The sequence below is a fragment of the Saimiri boliviensis genome, chromosome 5, assembly GCF_048565385.1.
Source record: "Saimiri boliviensis isolate mSaiBol1 chromosome 5, mSaiBol1.pri, whole genome shotgun sequence".
NCBI lineage: Eukaryota > Metazoa > Chordata > Mammalia > Primates > Cebidae > Saimiri > Saimiri boliviensis.
In genome coordinates, this window is record NC_133453.1 from 126,855,904 (window position 1) to 126,876,155 (window position 20,252).

The 20,252-nt window shown below is 46.9% G+C and overlaps 1 protein-coding gene across 1 annotated transcript in view; it reads left to right on the forward strand.

Moving 5' to 3' along the window:
- CFAP161 (cilia and flagella associated protein 161) overlaps window positions 1-20,252 on the forward strand; it is a 38,839-nt gene that overhangs the window by 15,823 nt on the left and 2,764 nt on the right. The gene's annotated exons all lie outside the window — the stretch shown is intronic.

Below are 20,252 nucleotides of genomic sequence, written 5' to 3' on the forward strand. Positions count from 1 at the left end.
GAAGCTGACGGCTGTGAGCTGTGGCCCTACCTTGGAATTCAACATTTCTGCCTTTGTAAAACATCCTATTTTTATTTCTATCTGTGGTTTGCGAGGTCCGGACCTTTACCTGATCTGTAACCTATTACGTTGTAATGATTTTTAAGCTGCAGAATCTCTGCCTTGTCTTTGAAACTGGCACCTTAGTTGTGGCACTCATGTGGCTAGAAGGTTCCTGCCAGAATAAGTATGTATCCTTCCGTTTATTTGTTCATCTGTTCGTTCTTCGTTGAGTGCCTGTGATGTGTAGGGTATTATAAAGGGATGCAGGCTTTCGCGGCCTTGTAGATACAGGTAAACTATTAGGCTGGTTCACAAATACGCATCCTGAAATGTAGAACATAGGATGTCGATGTGTTTTAAATAGATGCAGTTCCAGGCAATGCAGATTGACCCTCTTCAAGAAGGCAGGCCTTTTCCATCGAGTACCGCAGGATTTAGGGCAGTGGTTCCAGTCTGGCTGTATGTACATTGCATTCACTCTGGGAACTGTAACAGTGACGGATTCGTGGTCTGAGCTCAGAAATTCTGATTGAGTGGTCTAGGGTACTGCCTGGGCATTGGGCTTTGTCAGTGTTCTTTATATGGGTCCCCTGCGCAGCCACAGTGGAGACCCACTATGTTAGGAGGTGGAGGAGGAAGAAGTGATCCCTTAGGGTGGTAAGGGGAGGCTTTCCTCAGCAAGTCTCGCTCTGGCTGCACCTTAGAATCTCCTGAAGAATACTAAAAAAGCCCAAGGCCCAGGCTGCACTCTGGACTGTTTAATCAGAATTTCTGGAGTGGGACATTAAAATAATACAGATACTTGAGCCCACCCCAGAGCTTCTTATTTGATTTGGGGTGAAACTCAGGTATTAGTATTTTTTTTTAAACTCACTAATTTATTTTATTTAAATTTAATTTTATTAAAAAATTTAGAAACATTTTTTGTTTTAATGTTTTGTGGATACGTAGTCGGTGTATATATTATGCGGTTCATGAGATGTTTTGATACAGGCATATGCAATGTGAAGTAAGCACGTCATGGAGAATGGGGTATCCGTTCCCTCAAGCATTTACTCTGTGTTTTACAAACAATCCAATCATACTCTTTTAGTTATTTTTACATGTACAATTAAGTTATTATTGATTATAGTCACCTGTTGTACTATCAAATAATAGGGCTTATTCATTCTTTGTAACTACTTTTTTGTGTGTCCACCAGCCAACCCTACCTTCCTCTCAGGCCCTCAGTACCCTTTCCAGCCAGTGGTAACCATCCTTCTACTCTCTGTGCACATGAGTGTAATTGTTTTGATTTTTAGATCCCACAACCACCAATAAGTGAGAACATGTGATGTAAAAACTTGCTAATTTATTTTAATGCGCAGCCTGGGTTGAGAACCTCTGGCTTAGCTGAGAGCAGAGTTATGTCTGCCTGTGTGTCTCCAAGGGGTGAACCAGGTGGGTTTGGGCTCCAGCTGGGAAAAGACATTCTTTTTTTTGAGACTGTCTCGCTCTGGCGCCCAGGCTCTAGTGCAGTGGCTCGATCTCTGCTCACTGCAACCTCTGACACCCAGGTTCAAGCAATTCTCCTGCCTCAGCCTCCTGAGTACCTGGGATTACAGGCGTGCGCCACCACACCTGGCTAATTTTTGTATTTTTGGTACAGACGGGGTTTCACCATGTTGGTCAGGCTGGTCTCAAACTTCTCACCTCGTGATCTACCTGCCTTGGCCTCCCAAAGTGCTGGGATTACAAGTATGAGCCACTGTGCCAGACTGGAAAGACATTCTGTAACAGTGTGAGCCACCTGCAAGCATCTAAACCAATTTCAGTGCATTCTTGCTCCCACCATAAGATATCCATAGAGCGCTTCAGACAACATCAGGACTCTTGATCCTTTCCTGAGTGATTCTCTGATGGCTTCTTGACTGAACACCGAGAGGTTTCCACCAGATGGAAAGTCTTGACTGTGAGTTGTTTAGGTTCTTGGCATGTTGAACAAAGAACTGGGCAAAGCACACAAACAGAGCAATACAAAATGCACAAAGCAACAAAAGAATGAAGCAACGCCAAAAGCAATAAAAGCACAGATTTATTTAAGTGAAAGTACACTCTACGGAGTGGAAGCTGGCTTGGCCAAGAGGCTAAAGAGCCCCAGTTACAATGTTTTTTAATTAAGCTAGAAGATGTTGGTAACACCCCTAGGTGCCCTTTGGAGGCCTCCGATTGGTTGCGCCTTGTGAAGAACTGGCTTACCACCAATCAGAGGCTGAAGTGGAGACTTGGCCTATGACCAATCAGGGGCTGAAGTGGAGACTTGGCCCATGACCAATCAGAGGCTGAAGTGGAGACTCCGCCTGTAGCCAATTAGAGACAGAAGAAGAAACTTCTGTCTTGTCACAGGCATGAGAATGTGGTCTGTATGCTGTCTGATCTTGCCTAGAACCAAGGAATGGTGCCATATCAAAGGCTCAGTGTTGGTCTCCGCTGCTGACAAATGGGGCACTCAGCTGTGTCCATAGCCAGGTCAGCCTTGGTGAGTGGAGGTCCACGTTGCTGAGCCAATGCCATAACCCTTGGTCACTCTAATTCCCTATTCTATCTCAGTCTTTGCGCCACCTGGAGTTCATGCCACTGACCAAGTTTGCACTCAGGTAATCACCACCTGACTACAGTGACTCCTGGGGGCGTGACTGCCACCTGGCTGGTGGTGATTGTGAAGCACTTCATTTTAATGTACATACACTGAATTCAGAGATGTTAAAATATGAAAAAGTCTGTACTTCTCAGAGTAGATGAAAGACAGTAAATAACTAGAAAGTGCATCACCCCGTGTTATTTACAAATCAGTGCTTCTGCCTTGGGTCTGTTGTGTACCTCGAAATTATAAGGAGCGTTTTATACACATTTTCTTATTTAATTTTCACCACTCTCTGGGGTCAGACCCAGGTCTTGTTCTTTACTGTTTAGCTCCATTTCCTGGAAAATATCTGTTAAGTGAATGAATGAATGAATGAATGAATGAATCAGTCAATCAACAGATGAATGAATCCATAACTTTTACAGAGGAGCCAGACTTAGAGATTTGTTCGGGGACACAGCTCCTAACTGGGGCAGGACCAAGTTAGGTTTTTCTATCCCTTCTTCTGGACAAGGGCCTTCTAATCTCAGCATGCTTCACTATTTTTTTTTTTTTTTGATCCAGATAATTCTTTGTTGTGGTTTCTGTCCTGTGCATTATAAGATGTTCGGCAGCATCTCTGTCCTCTGCCCGCTAGATGAAGTAGCACCTTTCCACTCATGACAATAAAAAGTGTCTCTAGACATTTCTAAAGGTCCCTGGGAGGGCTCTGCTGTTTGAGGAACAATGGTCTAGACCTACTTTAGCTTTTTTTTATTTGCCATTTATAAAGGATGCTATAAAGTGGGTATTTCTCTCTCTCTCTCTCTCTCTCTCTCTCTCTCTCTCTCTCTCTCTCTCTCTCTCCCCCCTTTCTTCTTTTCTTCTTTCCTTTTTCTGTGTCCTATAGAGATTAGAATATGTGGTGTCTAACATAACTTCCGGGTATATTGGTAATTTGCTTTTAGCATCCGAGCTGGACTTTGAGCGTAGAATTGTGGCAGGTGGAGACTAGCTGTCCAGGACACGGCACTGCACGGACCTGTGTACAGTGACTTTGACACACAGCACCTCTGCAGTGACCTCCCGTGCGGGGCAAAAGATGCTCATTGAGATGTGAAGCGTTTAGGACGCTGTGTATATCATTTTATCCTTGAAATGAGTGTGTGTGTGTGCGTTCGTGCGTGCGTGTGTGTGTGTGTGTGTGTTTTATACTATCCAAAAAAGTTTTTCTCATGTTTTTACCTTTAAAAAATTTCAATCTTTTTATTTTTACACTTCAACCTGACAAAATGTTAGGTTTTTTTCTTTTTTTGAGACAAAACGTTACTTTTTAAATGTATATAACATTTTAGCTTAATGTGTGTGAGTAAAATGTATTAATAGAGTTACATATAAATGTGTGTGTAGCAATGCTCAAAGGGACTGCTTATTGGGAAGGGTGCACAATCACAAATTGTGGAGAGGATCCTGTGTGCTGTGTGCAGTCATTCATTGCACAGAAAATGCCACTGAGTCGTTGTTGCTGCAACGAAGCCCACACGGCTTTGTCCTGAGTCTTGGACAGTGGGCTCCTCCCAGCTCCAAGGTTCACTTTCTTTCAATTGAACACACGTTTATGAATTATTTGACAGAGAGGAAGAAGGTAAGCACCCTGCAAATGGAAGAGAGTGGGAAGAGGAGACCGTCTGTGTGATTACGCACAGGGCATGCTGAGATCCCTGTGAAAGGACCACATTACTTACAGCTGGAGGCCGAGGAAGCCTGCCTTCAGATGACACGTGAGCTACAGAGAACACACGTGGGGAAGGGCATTCCAGGCAAAGGAGACTGCGTTTGCAAAGGGCCAGCACCTCTCCTGGGGAGAAGTGGGGACTGGTAAGGAACGTTCCAAATCGGCTGTCTGCTGGTACACTCGGCACGGCTATACTGGCTTAAAATGCGACAACGCCTCCATCCTGGTTGGAAAACAGCTGCTTGACTCAAGCCCCTGAAGTGCCCCGTGTAACCCTGGCACCTCCCTGGGGACCCTTGGATTTCCCTACAACCAGCAGCTAAAGGGTCAATGTTCCGAAGGCCCAACAGGGGAGCTTGGAAGACCCCACCCCAACCTGGTGCCTGGAGTTTGTTTTATTTGGCTCATGTCCAGTGAGAGTCAGGAAAAACTACAGAGGTGGTTAACTATTTTGAATATCACTCTTGGCTCCGTGTATTAATTACTGAACTTGAATTTGATCTTGAAGGTGATGGTCAGCCTTTGAAAGGCTTTGAGGATGAAAGTGCCACGATTTTACTTTAGAAAGATGATTATGGGCAGGGCGCGGTGGCTCACGCCTGTAATCCCAGCACTTTGGGAGGCCAAGGCGGGCGTATCACGAGGTCAAGAGATCGAGACCAACCTGGCCAACATGGTGAAACCCCGTCTCTACTAAAAAATACAAAAATTAGCTGGGCATGTGGCATGCACCTGTAGTCCCAGCTACTTGGGAGGCTGAGACAGGAGAATTGCTAAAACCCAGGAGGCGGAGGTTGCAGTGAGCCAAGATGACGCCACTGTACTCCAGCCTGGCGACAGAACAAGACTCTGTCGCAGAAAAAAAAAAAAAAAGGATTGTGGAGGCATGGGAGGATAAACTGATGCGACATTGAACTAAGGCAGTATCAAGAGACATTGAGAAAAGGGTATGGGTTAGAGTGAGGCCAGGAAGAGACAGACAGGACTCCACTGCTTGGTGGATGTAAGGCCAGGAGAGGAGAAGGTGGACACCCAGATTTGGGGCACATGCCTCTCCCTGAGATGCAAACGTAGGAGGAAGAGCACGTGCACAGGGAAGGTGAAGTGGTTACCTGGGGACGTCTGGCCCCTGAGTGGAGGCTGTTTTTGTGTGGATATAGCTGCAGACCACCTACAATGCCCTCATCTGCTGGCCTGTTGGTCTCTATCACAAACTCCCCGAAGTCCCGGATAACTGAGAGCAAATCCAGCTTTAGGATTGAATAGCACTTTAACATCCTGTCGGTAGGAGCAAGGAAGAAAGCAACAAGCCCAGTGGGGAAGGTTCACTACTTCCTAGCTCCAAGAACTTCACCTCTGAGGGCTTGTGAGAGGACTAGCTATGTTAGCTGTGCAAAAGCAGGTGCCCTGTGCGAAAGGGCCTCCCTGGCTCCCCCTCCACCTTCCTATGATGTGTACATCCCAGTCAGTAGGTGAGTTCATCTTTATCACACTTGGTTCCATACCTGGAATTAGACTCCACTCCTTTCCCATACACAGTAGACCTTTTTGCATTCAACCAGATCCAGCAGTAGCCAGTGGCTGTTTTACACCAGGTCTTGAGCTAGACACTGGGGACCCAGTGGGGAATAAATGTGTTCCTACCTTCAAGGCTTCCACAGTAGAGAGGGTCAGAAGGGAGACGAGACATTGAAGAGGTGGAGGGGTCGGGGTGTGGATGGCTGTGTTAACATAGGGCGCATTTGGGAGCCAGCATGTATTTTTGAGTAGGGGAGGGATTGGCCAAGAAAGAAGTTAGTCTGGGAGTGAGGGGTACAAGGTAATTGAAGGAGGTCGTTTGTGAGTGAAATTTTAGTCAGTGAAAGTCCCCAAAGGCTTAAACCTGGGGAGAACAAAGCTGAAATCTGAGTAATGGGTTTTGGCAGACTTTTTTTTTTCCATTATCCCTTCAATGGTAAAAAATAATAGACATTGGTTATTTTTTTTTTCATTAGTAAATACACTCAGCATCTCCTTATTTGTCCGTAGTTGTTCTAAAAGAAAACAGCTTCGTTTTTAAGACAAGCTATGGCTGGGCGCGGTGGCTCAAGCCTGTAATCCCAGCACTTTGGGAGGCCGAGGCGGGTGGATCACGAGGTCGAGAGATCGAGACCATCCTGGTCAACGTGGTGAAACCCCATCTCTACTAAAAACACAAAAAAGTAGCTGGGCATGGTGGTGCGTGCCTGTAATCCCAGCTACTCAGGAGGCTGAGGCAGGAGAATTGCCTGAACCCAGGAGGCGGAGGTTGCGGTGAGCCGAGATCGCGCCATTGCACTCCAGCCTGGGTAACAAGAGCGAAACTCCGTCTCAAAAAAAAAAAAAAAAAGACAAACTATGTAGGCCCGCATGTAGCCCATGCCTGTAATGCTCCTGCTTTGGGAGTTCGAAACCAGTCTGTGCAACATAAAGAAAACCCGTTACAAAAAATAAAAAAAACTAGCTGAGTGCGGCAGCACATGCCTGTAGTCCTAGCTACTTGGACGGCTGAGGCAGGAGGATTGCTTGTCACTAGGCGTTAGAGGTTACGCTGAGCTGTGGTCATAACCCTGTTCTCTATCTTGGGCAACAGAGCAAGATCCTGTCTCCAAAAAAAAAAAAAAAAAAAAAAAAAGAAAGAAAGAAAGAAAAAGAACAATAACAATTTAGAAGCGTTTCTATCCTTTGATAATAATTCAGTTACTTGAAGACTGGGCATAAGGAGGGCCTGACTAATATTACTGAGTTCAGTTCCTATGGGGAGATTATGTCGTAGGGAAGTCAGCTGGTTAATATATAAGGAACTGCCACACGTGCAAGAGAAAGCTGTAAACCCCCCATTAGAAAAATAAGGCACAGGCTTAAACTGGCAATTAGAAAAGAAGTAATTTGAGGATCCAGTAAGCATTTCCAAACATATTCAAATGAAGACAGCCAGGAGATGCCGTTTTCTTTCCATCTGATTGGATGGCAGTGACAGAACAAAGTGTCAGAACCTGCGAGGACCCAGCGATTTGGCTTCCCCTGGTCACTGTACGGGTGAGGAAGACAGGCACAGATGGGGTAAGGGACACACCTAAACCCGGAAGTTCGATGGGCAGATTCTGCACAGATCCCCCTCTGATGACAGTGGCTGCTGAGCCGTCGGGACTCATGGACCTCACAATCACCTAAGTACCTCGAGGTCTGGCAGCCTGGAAGGAGGCCTGCCTTCCGTCCTGCCGGTTTGATCTTGCAGTTTTCCTAAGGGGCCACGAGGTGTCGATGTTAATAACGCTAGCAAGTCAACACTTGTAATTGCTCAAATACTGAGCTTCATTGCAAAATACGACGGAGTTTTCAGGTTTCAAAATGTACATTTTAATAGGGGAAAACCCATAAACACGCTGCGGTCAGGGTATCAGTTCAATTTTTTTGACTTTATAAAGGAAACAGTGTATTAGGCCTGTGTAGAACCTGCCTGAAACAGCATTCCAAAGGTTTGTGACAAAGGACGTTCAGGTTAGCATAGAGCCCCTTTGGGACTTTTTATAGAATGTTCCATCTGGAGCCTGGAGTTCTCTCCAAGAGATTGGACCCTCAACCCCGGGTCCAGGGCTCCTGCGTGATGTGCCGAATAGTGATTTCAAAGCCCTCTCTGCTGCTTACCGTCCTCGGCTAAGACACATCGCCCTCATCAACCCTCCGCTTTCTCTGTAGGGCTACCAGCTCCCTCTTACAGTTGTTTAGAAGATTAAATAGAAGGAGACAATGTCTTTGAGAGAAGCAGGCAGAGATCATGGTTCTGAGCGCTGGCTCTGGGATCAGACAGCTCTGTGAGGACACTCTTCGTTTCGTAGCTACATATCTGGAAGGTCATTACACCTCTCGGGGCCTCCATTCACTCATAGGTTAAAAAGAGGGCTAAAATCTTTCCCATCCTTTAGGCTTCCTGTGCAGATTAAGTGGAGTTTAGTGGTTAAGCATCAAGCATCCTGTTTCGCGCTATGTCAATAAGAGTAATAATTCCCATGACTACTTGGGTCTCTTGTATGTATCTCTGCCTTGCATTGCTGCATTCTAATTTTTAAATACTTGTCTCTCCTTCACTTAACTATGAACCCTTCAAATACAGATGCTGTGGGTATACACATGTGTTTTTCATGTCCGCGTCTCCCTTGGTCAGCCCAGGGCTTGGCTTATACTGCTAAATGCCAGTTCTTCCTTCTCCCTCATTTTCCAGGTAAATGAAAGCTTGGAGAGGTGGACTGATTCACCCAGGTTGTACATGACTTAGTACTTCCTCTATTACGGCACTTGTCACTCTGAATTATATGGTGTGTTTACTTCTCTGTCTACCATGCTCAACCATAAGCTCCCTGAGGGCAGGAAAACTTATCCCAAATTATGTCCCCAGGGTTAAAATACCATCAATAGCATAGCTAACATTTATGGGGCACTTGCTATGTGCCAGACACTCTTCTTTTTTTATTTTTTATTTTTTTTATTTTTTATTTTTTATTGCATTTTAGGTTTTGGGGTACATGTGAAGAACATGCAAGATTGTTGCATAGGTACACACATGGCAGTGTGGTTTTCTGCCTTCCGTCCCCTCGCCTGTATCTGTCATTTCTCCCCATGCTATCTCTTCCCACCTCCCCAGCCCCCATCCCTCCCCCATTTCCCCCCAACGGACCCCAGTGTGTAGTGCTCCCCTCCCTGTGTCCATGTGTTCTCATTGTTCAACACCCGCCTATGAGTGAGAACATGTGGTGTTTGATTTTTTGCTCTTGTGTCAGTTTGCTGAGAATGATGGTTTCCAGGTTCATCCATGTCCCTACAAAGGACGTGAACTCATCGTTTTTGATGGCTGCATAATATTCCATGGTGTATATGTACCACATTTTCCCTGTCCAGTCTATCACCGTTGGGCATTTGGGTTGGTTCCAGGTCTTTGCTATTGTAAACAGTGCTGCAATGAACATTCGTGTGCATGTGTCCTTATATAGAATGATTTATAATCCTTTGGGTATATACCCAGTAATGGGATTGCTGGGTCAAATGGAATTTCTATTTTTAGGTCATTGAGGAATCGCCACACTGTCTTCCACAATGGTTGAATTAATTTACACTCCCACCAACAGTGTAAAAGTGTTCCTATTTCTCCATATCCTCTCCAGCATCTGTTGTCTCCAGATTTTTTAATGATCGCCATTCTAACTGGTGTGAGTTGGTATCTCAATGTGGTTTTGATTTGCATTTCTCTAATGACCAGGGATGATGAGCATTTTTTTCATATGTTTGTTGGCCTCCTGTATGTCTTCTTTTGTAAAGTAACTGTTCATATCCTTCACCCATTTTTGAATGGGCTTGTTTGGTTTTTTCTTGTAGATCTGTTTTAGTTCTTTGTAAATTCCGAATATCAGCCCCTTGTCAGATGGGTAGACTGCAAAAATTTTTTCCCATTCTGTTGGATGCCGATTCACTCTACTGACTGTTTCTTTTGCCGTGCAGAAGCTGTGGAGTTTGATTAGGTCCCATTTGTCTATTTTGGCTTTTGTTGCCATTGCTTTTGGCGTTTTGGTCATGAAGTCCTTGCTTACACCTATGTCCTGAATGGTTTTACCTAGATTTTCTTCTAGGGTTTTTATGGTGTTAGGCCAGACACTCTTCTAAGCGCTCTTTTTTATGCATTAACCAATGCAATTCTCATCTAGAACTTGTAAGCCAGGTACCATCATTATCTGCGTTTTACAGGAGCAGAAACCGAGACACGAAGAGGTTAACTCACCCAATGTCACATGGTTGGCAAGTAGGAGAGCCAGGCAGTCGGAATCTGGGTCGGAACCCTTCACCTGTAACTTAACGTCCAGGGCAGAAATCCTTCATACTTTTTTTTTTTGGCTGGAATTGAATCAGTAAGATTGAGATTGAGCAATACTGTAGTATCATGGGGAGTGACCCTAAGTGTGCCTTTGAGTTCTACATTGAGACCTGCTTCGGATGTGCCATCCAAGGGGGACAGGAAGAACCATGTCTGCAGGGAGAATGGTTTGCAGAACCATGTGGGAGTGAGTGGGAGGAGGACTCAGCGGGAGGCAAGGTGAAAGGGGAGCCGCTGAGCTCAGGTACCATCCAGTCAGGTGAGCAGGGAGCCATGGTGAGGACCATGGAGGAAGCCTGGGAGCTCAGCATCCCCCCATCCCTGCCGTGAGTCTATGGTGGGACCACAGTCATTTGCGACGTGGATGAATCTGGAGGGCATTAAGTGAAATAAGCCAGACTCAGAAACATAAATACTGCATGATCTCACTCACATGTGGAATCTGAAAGAGTCAAACTCCCAGAAGCAGAGAGTAGAATGGGGATTCCCAGGGACGGGGAGGTGAGGGAAATGGGAAGATGTTGGTCCAAGGGTACAAACTTTAAATTATGCAATGAACGACTTCCAGGGATCTCATGCAGATCCACGTGGGTGATGGGAGATGTGCTATTTGGATTAGTGGTGATAACCATTACAAGTGTATATGTGTATCAAATCATCACGTTGTATACCTTGAATGTATACACTATTTGTCAGTGAAACATTTAAAAATTTAAAAATGTCTTAAGAAGAAGGCAGTACTTAATTCGCTGGGCACCCACAGGTGCCTCGGCACCCCTGGAAACTTGGTGGCCCGGCACATCTCTCCAGCTCAGACGGATGGTGCCTGGGACTCATCTCCCCGGCTCTGTCAATGGGTAAGGGTTCTCCGGAGCCCTGTGCTGGAAAAGATTAGAGAAATGTCCAGTCTCTGTGACAAGAGCATTATTTGAGATGCTCTCAGGCGTCCAGGAGGAGATCGTGGGCTGCATTTTAGTCCGTCCTGCCCAAGGCCTTCCCTTTCTGATAAACCCAAATTCTTGCAGCTTCTACAGGCCTTCCTGGGCAGTCAGGCTAGCACTGGGGTTGTGGGCTTTGTCTGGGGAGCTGAGAAAAGCAGGCTGACTCCCCCAGGGCTGCACCCTGGCATACTGGCGCTGTGCGTCCCATGCTCTAACTCCCTGCATGCGAGTCACACATGAACAACCCGCCTGCCTCCCACCCAGAAGGAGCTGGAGGCGGTGTCTTCTGTGGCCATCCCTAGCTCTACGTAAGTCTCCTCCCTTCCTCCAGCTCTGCGTCCTCTCTGCGCTGTGTTATTGTTGGCTGACGTGGACGAGGTTGGACATTTGCCAAACATCTGCTCATGTCTCCTGAATGTGCTCCCAAACAGACGGGCAGGAAGCAGCACCACCCTTGAACTGCACTGCCAGGGCCTGTGAGCTGCCACACCAGGACACTGCCTGGCGTGCTTGGGGCTGGCGGGATACCCCGAGCTGGGATCTGGTCTCTTGCTTTGGGGAGGGTGAGAGAATGGCGAGCGAAGCCTCTTGGTTTCACATCCTTCCTTCCCTCCGGGTGGGAACAGTGCTATGGGTTAGGGACATTCAACAGACAGAGGCCAGCCACAGATGGCTGGAGACAGAGGAGGAGGTTAGGGTCCCCTCGGAAGACAGAGAGGAGAGAGTGGCCTCTACTTCTGGGATGGACATGGGAAGCGGACAAGGATGTGAGTGCAAACAGATCATTCGAGAGGTGAAGTGAGACAGGAAAGGGAGGCGAGTCAACAAAAAGTGCTTCTTACCAAGCAGGTGGCACTGGGGGCAGCAGGAACGCCATCCCATTACGGACCCTGAGAGGCAGGATGTGCCTCAGCAGAAACCCCACCCGAGGGGTGAGCACATGGGGACATCTGTTTCTCGTCTCACATGTGTCTTTGACTGAGGATGCTCTGGGGATGGGAACTCCCTGGCTTTCTTGTCCTGCTGGGAAAAAGCCCTCCGCGGAAGCCCCAGGGGCCTGCAGTAGGAAGCCACAAGGACAGTCCCTGTTACAAGTGGCAGACGAAGGGTTTGCCACTTTGCCTTTCCCTAGGTACCTGCCTCTCCTTCTCTCTGTTTTCCTTATGTATCCCAGACATGGAATGAGCAAGTAACGGATTGATAAAGTGCCTCATTCCCACTGCCCAAGCAGGGGCCCTTTAGCCCCATCCAGGGAGACGCTTCCTCCTGTCCCCAGGATGAACGCTGCTCCCCCAGTCCCTTAGGTGATAAAGTGATCTTTGGCCATGTAATGTTGCCAAACACAGGCTCAGTTTGGCACTTACAATGTCGTTTTCCGTGTGATCATGGAATTCTGAACTTATTGTAAAGTTGGACCTTTCCTCCTCCTCCAGCTCAGCTCCCTGTGGGCAGGAGCCCCTGGTAGGTTTGCTTCCCCGCCTTGCTAACTGCAGTTTCTGACCCTCTTGGGGTTGAAGTTTGAGGGCAGGAAAATAAATGAGATCATCAGGAAAGTTCTTTTATTTATTTATTTACTTTTTTTTTTGAGAGACAGAGTCTCGCTCTGTCACCAGGCGCCAGGCTGGAGTGCAGTGGTGCAATCTTAGCTCACTGCAACCTCCGCCTCCCGAGTTCAAGCAATTCTCCTGCCTCAGCCTCCTGAGTAGCTGGGACTACAGGCGCACGCCACCATGCCCAGCTAATTTTTGTATTTTTTTTTTTTTTAAGTAGAGACGGGGTTTCACTATGTTGGCCATGATGGTCTCAATCTCTTGACCTCAGGTGATCCCTCCACCTTGGCCTCTCAAAGTGCTGGGATTACAGGCGTGAACCACTGCGCCTGGCCAGGAAGGTTCTTTCTCGACACCGGTTCTGAGAGATCCAGCTTCTGTGTTCTTTGGTCTTGACAGCTGGCCAAGGCCACTGTCTATCCTGAGAGTTTCGAGTCTCCTGATCTCCCACTCTGCAGGGTCTTTCCTTAGGTTTCTGTAGAAGGCAGATGGGTCTCTCATCCACCTCTGCTTGTTCTCAGCCTATGGGCATCCCCCCATACTTCTGAGTTCCTCCTGTTGAGGTCTGTCTTTTCTTTCCAAGACACCACCTAGACCGGGCGTAGGATGACCCCACATTCTCTTTCTCTCTCTCTCTCCCTCTCCTGTAGTCCACGTCTGGGCCACAGGAAACAAGGGATTCTTCAAGCTCCGACAAATTCTGGGTACATACATCCAGCCCCATGAAGTCAGTCTTCGTTCTTGCTACCAGAGCTGCGACTCGGTATTTCCTCATTTCTCTCTCTTTCAGCCTTTCTCGGTGGGAGTCGGTACCAGTGCTGGCTTTCCTTCAAACGGCAGAAGGTGCTATCAGCATCCCTGAGTGACCTTCTTGAAGCTCCTTTCTGTTCACTTCAGGTGGAGGGGTCATATTCTCATTCCTCTTACGGGATGATACAAGGACAGAGAGCACCATCAGTTTTCTCAAAAAACAAACAAAAAAAACAACAAAAAAAAGCAAAAAGAAAAGGTTTCTCATCTCTAACCGCTGACTCTTGTAAATCTCTTTCCTAGGAACAGGAATTTTTGGCCACTTTCTTTGCAAATGTTTCCCAGAGAGGACAGTAGTAACGTACAGTTACCCAATCTCATTTGACCACGGAATTCCTTTTGCATCATTACGGTACCTAGAGCCCCAGAGGCAATCGTGTCTCCCAGGACTGCTGCAGCTCCTCGGCCCTTCCATTTCTTGCATCAAAGCTCAGCCCAATTCCTCTCTCCTCAAGGAAGTATCTCTTGATGTTTCCCAGGTAGAGATAAGTAGTTTCCTCTCAATACCCGGCGTGCCTTTCACACCCCACTCCCACCCATGACAATACACAGACTCTAGGGTAGCATTCTCTTTCCCTAGAATCCATCCCTTGAAGGGATCCAGTGAGGAGGGACCACATGTTGGTCACTTTGAGGTTCCTAATGAGGGAATGTGTTCTCTTTCTGGGTCCACGGTGGGGCGTAGTTTTTTTTTTTTTTTTTTTTTCTGAGACGGAGTTTTGCTCTTGTTACCCAGGCTGGAGTGCAATGGCTCCATCTCGGCTCACCGCAACATCCGCCTCCTGGGTTCAGGCAATTCTCCTGCCTCAGCCTCCTGAGTAGCTGGGATTACAGGCACACACCACCATGCCCAGCTAATTGTTTGTATTTTTAGTAGAGACGGGGTTTCACCATGTTGACCAGGATGGTCTCGATCTCTTGACCTCGTGATCCACCTGCCTCGGTCTCCCAAAGTGTTGGGATTACAGGCATGAGCCACTGCACCCAGCCCAATGGGGCATAGTTTTAAGGGCAAGAACTTCCCAGCACCATGCCCCCCTCCCATCTCTCTCCATCCGGGAGATTTAACAGTCTCTGTTCTAATTTTCACGGACGTGGGAAGAATAAAAAATCAAAAAGTCAATCACTCCTGAGGAAGTTCTAAGGAACTGCTCTCATTGGTCAGAGGAACTTGGGGAACTGGGAGTTTCTCCCAGGATCAATTCCCCGGCTCCTTCACCCACGGCGGGTTTCCAGCTCTCTGGAATCCCCTCCCACGTGGTGGGAGCTCTCTTTCCCCTCCTGGATTTCCTGTCTGGAGTCCCCTTCCACGCTCTTCGTGGAACTTTTCTCTCTTCTCCTTTTTCTCTTTCTCTACCTAAATAATTATCACTTTTCCGCAACACTTTTGGGGTCTGGTATTTATGTCATGAGTGCACGGATCCATGGTTTTCTCTCTCATTCTTGAGTGACAGACCAAAAACCTGCAGAAACGTCCTCTCAGGGAAGCTGAGGGCTCCCCTGAACCCCTGAACCCCAACACTAACAAGCAACCTGAGTGCCTGACATTTAGCTCATGCTCACTATGTGTTTGTTAAGTGACTCAGTGAGTTCTTAAGATTTGGGCCTGGCCCCAGATGGGCTTCTGGAATGCGTTGACTGAGCAGGTTTTTTGCACAAGGATTTCAGAGAAACTCTTTATTGAGTAGCTAGAATTGGACCTGGTTCTGCAGCTCTCCCGGCCAGTGTTAGGCGAATCATACTCAGGAGACAGGGGTGCATAAAAATTAGGCCCTATCAGGTGCAGCGGCTCACACCTGTAATCCCAGTGACCCGGGAGGCTGAGGCAGGGGGATCGTGTACCCCAGGAGTTTTAGGCTGCGGTGAGCTCTGATTGTGCCACTGCACTCCAGCCTGGATCGCAGGGTTGCAATCCTGTCCATAAAATAATAAAATAAAATAAAAAGGATTTTAAAAAAGAAGAATGGGGCTTCTCAATCTGAGATTGTGTCAGTGGGACTTGGAAATGGTAGCTCGGCCTGTTTTATTTTAAATGAGCCATTGAGAGAGATTGAAGAGCTGATTCAGAGAATGAAGGCTCAAATACCAACCACAGAGTCAACCAACTACGCATAGAAAATGTAGGGGAAAAAACTCACAATAACAAATAATAATATGGCCATAAAAATAATACAAGGCAGGGCATGGTGGCTCATGTCTGTAATCCCAACTCTTAGGGAGGCTGAAACAGGAGGATTGCTTGAGCCCAGGAGTTGGAGGCTGCAGTGAACTTTGATCACACCACTGCCTGGGCAGTAGAGAGAGACCGTATATCTGAAAAAGAAAAAAAAAATAATAATAATACAAATAGAAACCAATAAAGTATAACAACTGTTTACATAGTATTTACATTGTATTTGGTACTACAAGTAATCTAGCTATGATTTGAAATATATAAGAGGATGTGCTTAGGTTATATGCAAACACTGTTTTACACCATTTCAGTTGTAGTTGGAACATTTGCTCAAACGCTATGTGTGTGTGTGTGTACGTGTGTGTGTGTATATATATATATATATATATATATACATTTTTTTTTTAATGTAGGGTCTTGCTCTGTCACCCGGGCTAGAGTGCAGCAGTGTAATTGTAGCTCATTGTAACCTCGAACTCCTGCTGCCTCAGCTTCTCAAGCACCTATGACTACAGGTGTGTTCCATGCCAGACTTCACAATACAGTTTAAATGTGTAAAACAAACCATTCTCAGGCCGGGCGCGGTGGCTCAAGCCTGTAATCCCAGCACTTTGGGAGGCCGAGACGGGTAGATCACGAGGTCAAGAGATCGAGACCATCCTGGTCAACATGGTGAAACCCCGTCTCTACTAAAAATACAAAAATTAGCTGGGCATGGTGGCGCACGCCTGTAATCCCAGCTACTCAGGAGGCTGAGGCAGGAGAATTGCTTGAACCCAGGAGGCGGAGGTTGTGGTGAGCCGAGATCGCGCCACTGCACTCCAGCCTGGGTAACAAGAGCGAAACTCCGTCTCAAAAACAAACAAACAAAAAACAACAACAACAAAAAAAACCATTCTCTAAAGCTACTATGATTTTCTTAACAAATCTCTACCACCTAGCCAAGATGTGGTGGGGAGGAGACAAATTAGATTTAAATAAACCATAAAATCTTATTCTGATGCAATAATTCAAACGGTCCCTTTAGCTGAAATTTTTGACCTGTTAGGTTTGTCCCCGCCATCCTTCCCTAACCCGGAATGGCAGGTGGCACATGTGGAGGGCTTACCAGGTCTGCATGGCAGCAGGGGAGAAGGCGGGTTCTTGAGTCCATGTGCTGTCCTGGAGGGTCCCTGCTGAGCTGTGCTGTGAGGCACCTGGACGGCTCTGGGCTGGCGACTGAGGAAGGCTGACCAGCTCCCTCTGCTGGTACTGGCCCTAGGTGTCTGTGGCTGGAGTGATCTGGCCTGGTCAGGACTTTACGGTCCTTCCTTGTTGACCAAACCTCCCCTGAGTTCTGGGTGGTACTGTGGCTGCACTTCTTCCTTCAGGCACGGGCCTCTCTGTCCCTATAGAGGAGACGTCCTCTGGCAAACTCTCCTGCTGAACCTCAGCTAACTTCTGCTTATCTTCTTCCACAAATTGGAACTTTTCAATCACGAGCACAGCACACTGGAATCGAAAGTGGCTCGTCTGTGCTCAGCTCAGGGCCCGTCTCCCCAGTACTGCTCAATCATGAGTCTACTTTGATGTGGTTTCCCTTTAGGTTCTGCAAGTCATGATTTCCCTGTGGTTGTCCATGAGAGGTGAGTCCAGCTTGAATTGGGCAAAAGCATTTTCCTGAACTTCCCTAAAATATCAGGATTAATATGTTGATAGAAACAGGAGGCAAAGAAACTCTAGGCAGACAGGGGAGGGTCCCTGGCAAAGCCAGACCTTCAAGCTGACAAGCCTGAAACCCACGACCCAAAGTGAGAACTTCCATTGCTGTTTGCCCACTCTCTCCCAGTTGTTATTATTATTTTTTGAATGATGTCTTTTTACCAACTGAACATTGCCTTTTCCAAAACGACCTAAAGCCCATCCTACCCTCCATCCTATGCCTATAAAGACCCCAGTCTCAGCCGGTAGATGAGAGAAGCAGCTGGTTATCAAGGAGAGGCAACTTGACTTTGGAGGAGAAGGGCAGAGAGGTGACTTGACTTCAGGGGAGAGCAGTCTGCCCTTCCCATCCCCTTTTTAGCTCCTCTCTCCACTGAGAACTGCTTATACTGCCCAATAAAAGTCTCTGCGTTCACCATCCTTCAGTTTTTCCATGTCACCTAATTCTTCTTGGGCCCTGGACAAGAATTCAGGACCCACCAAGTGCAGGTTCTCAAGAAGGCTGCCACACTGGCCCTTTGCCCTCCCTGGCAGAGGGCAGCAGCCACATGTGATGAGGCAGAAGGACCACTGAGCTGATGACATGCAGCTGTTTGTAGACAGTAGAGTTAAGAGAGCACTGTGACATGCCCTCTGGGGCCGTGGGATCACAGCACCCCCACCTGGATGCTGCTGCGGGGCCTGTACAGAGTTCGCTCCTGCCTGTGCCAGTTGGCTGGCTGGTTCTTGCCCTGGCTCACCTGTGCGCTCCCTCCCATGAGGGGTAAGGCCCAGCAGGCCCGAGTAATGGAGTTTGATTCTGCCGGCACGTGCTTTCCTGCATGCTCCCTCCTGTGAAGGGCTGAGCATGGCAGGCTGAGGACATGAGACACCTCTGTCACCGGTCCTATGTAGGGGTCAAGAAAGCAGCCTCCTGTATCCATAGTATGCCTCTTTGTCCTTCTCTTGTCAGTTTCTCCTCTGTCTGTTCTTTGGGACCAGAGGTGTGAGCTGCAATCTCTACTTCTCTCCGTCTCGTCCTCCACCTCCCCTCCCCGCTAGGGTAGTATTTGAGGCTATTGTCTCCCTCCAAAACCAAAGGTCTTTTCTTTCTATCATGGAATAAATCATGAAGTTCAGCAACCAGGCCTCCTCCTAATAAGCCAAAAGGAATGGGGGCGAGAAAACCAATTGGTTTTCTTTCTTGCCGTAAATATAGCTTATAGAACTGCTGCATGGCTGGAGATCCAGATCCTTTGCAGATGTCAAAAGCTGAATGAGCCGGGCGCGGTGGCTCACGCCTGTAATCCCAGCACTTTGGGAGGCCAAGGCGGGTGGATCACGAGGTCAAGAGATCGAGACCATCCTGGTCAACATGGTGAAACCCCATCTCTACTAAAAATACAAAACATTAGCTGGGCATGGTGACGCATGCCTGTAATCCCAGCTACTCAGGAGGCTGAGGCAGGAGAATTGCCTGAACCCGGGAGGCGGAGGTTGCGGTGAGCCGAGATTGCGCCATTGCACTCCAGCCCGGGTAACGAGAGCGAAACTCCGTCTCAAAAAAAAAAAGCGGAATGATTAGCGTTGCCTTCCTATCTACCAGTCTGTTCTTGCTTGCCTCTTCTCCCAGCTCCAGGCAGGTGTATGCCTTACACTGCCTAGGAAAAGAATAGAAACAAAAATGCAAAAAGAAAACCATATTCCTGTATTATAAAATAATATACAATATCCAAATGCTGTAATGACATAAATAGGAGTGTGAGAGAACAGGAGAGGGAGAGACTCAAGGATGCTTTGGCGTTGGGAAGACTTCACAGAGCAAGGGCCATTCCAGTAGAGAGGGGCCTGCATGCTAGTGTGTATTATTTTTTTACTTCTTTAGTTTTTTTGAGACAGAATCTTACTCTGTTGCCCAGGCTGGAGTGCAGAGGCATGATCTCAGCTCACTGCAACCTCCACCTCCTAGGCTCAAGCAATCCTCCCACCTCAGCCTCCCAAGTAACTGGGACTACAGGCATGCACCATCACACCCAGCTAATTTTTATAATATTTTGAAGAGACGGGGTTTTACCACATTGCCCAGACTGGTCTCCAACTCCTGAGCTCAGGCAATCCTCCCACCTCAGCCTGCCAAAGTGCCGAGATTACAGGTGTGAGCCACTGTGCCTGGTCTAACTCACTGTACCTGGGCCTGAAAGGCCCATTCAGAAGACTAGATTTCCAAAACAAAATCAATTGGATGATTAGGAAGCATACCCTCCAAGCAACTGAATTACCTGTTGACTTCAACATTTATGAATTCTTCTGATTAAAAAGTCATACATGCTCACTGGATTAAACAAATGCTCACTATATACTTATACTGGATGTAAGTACCTGTACTGTTCATTTTTCATGTGTCTCCTTAACATATGTTTTATATGCCATAAAGAGCCATCAGACTCGTATCAGACTTTCTGTGAGAAAGCACATTACTTGTATAAACCCCTGAATATTGGGATTAATTTGTGATAACAGTATTTCCTGACTTGTTCTAGTTAATTTAGAAATTGATAGTAGAAATGGAATGCTTCATTGACAGATTGGCTGGGCAACAGCAGTGAGGAAACTGAATCCGACTGAAAACTGCAGCCCCTGCTCTACCGTGGTAAAATATTTATAAGACTAGCCTGCAATAACTTGGAAGGCTATTCGCTTCTTTTTTTTGTTTGTTTGTTTGTTTGTTTCTGAGGTGGGAGGATTTCTTTCTTTCTTTTTTTTTTTTTTTAAAGAGAGAAAGAAAAAAAGAATACTAAGAAAAAGAATAAAGAAGAGGAAGAAAGAGAAAGAGGAAGA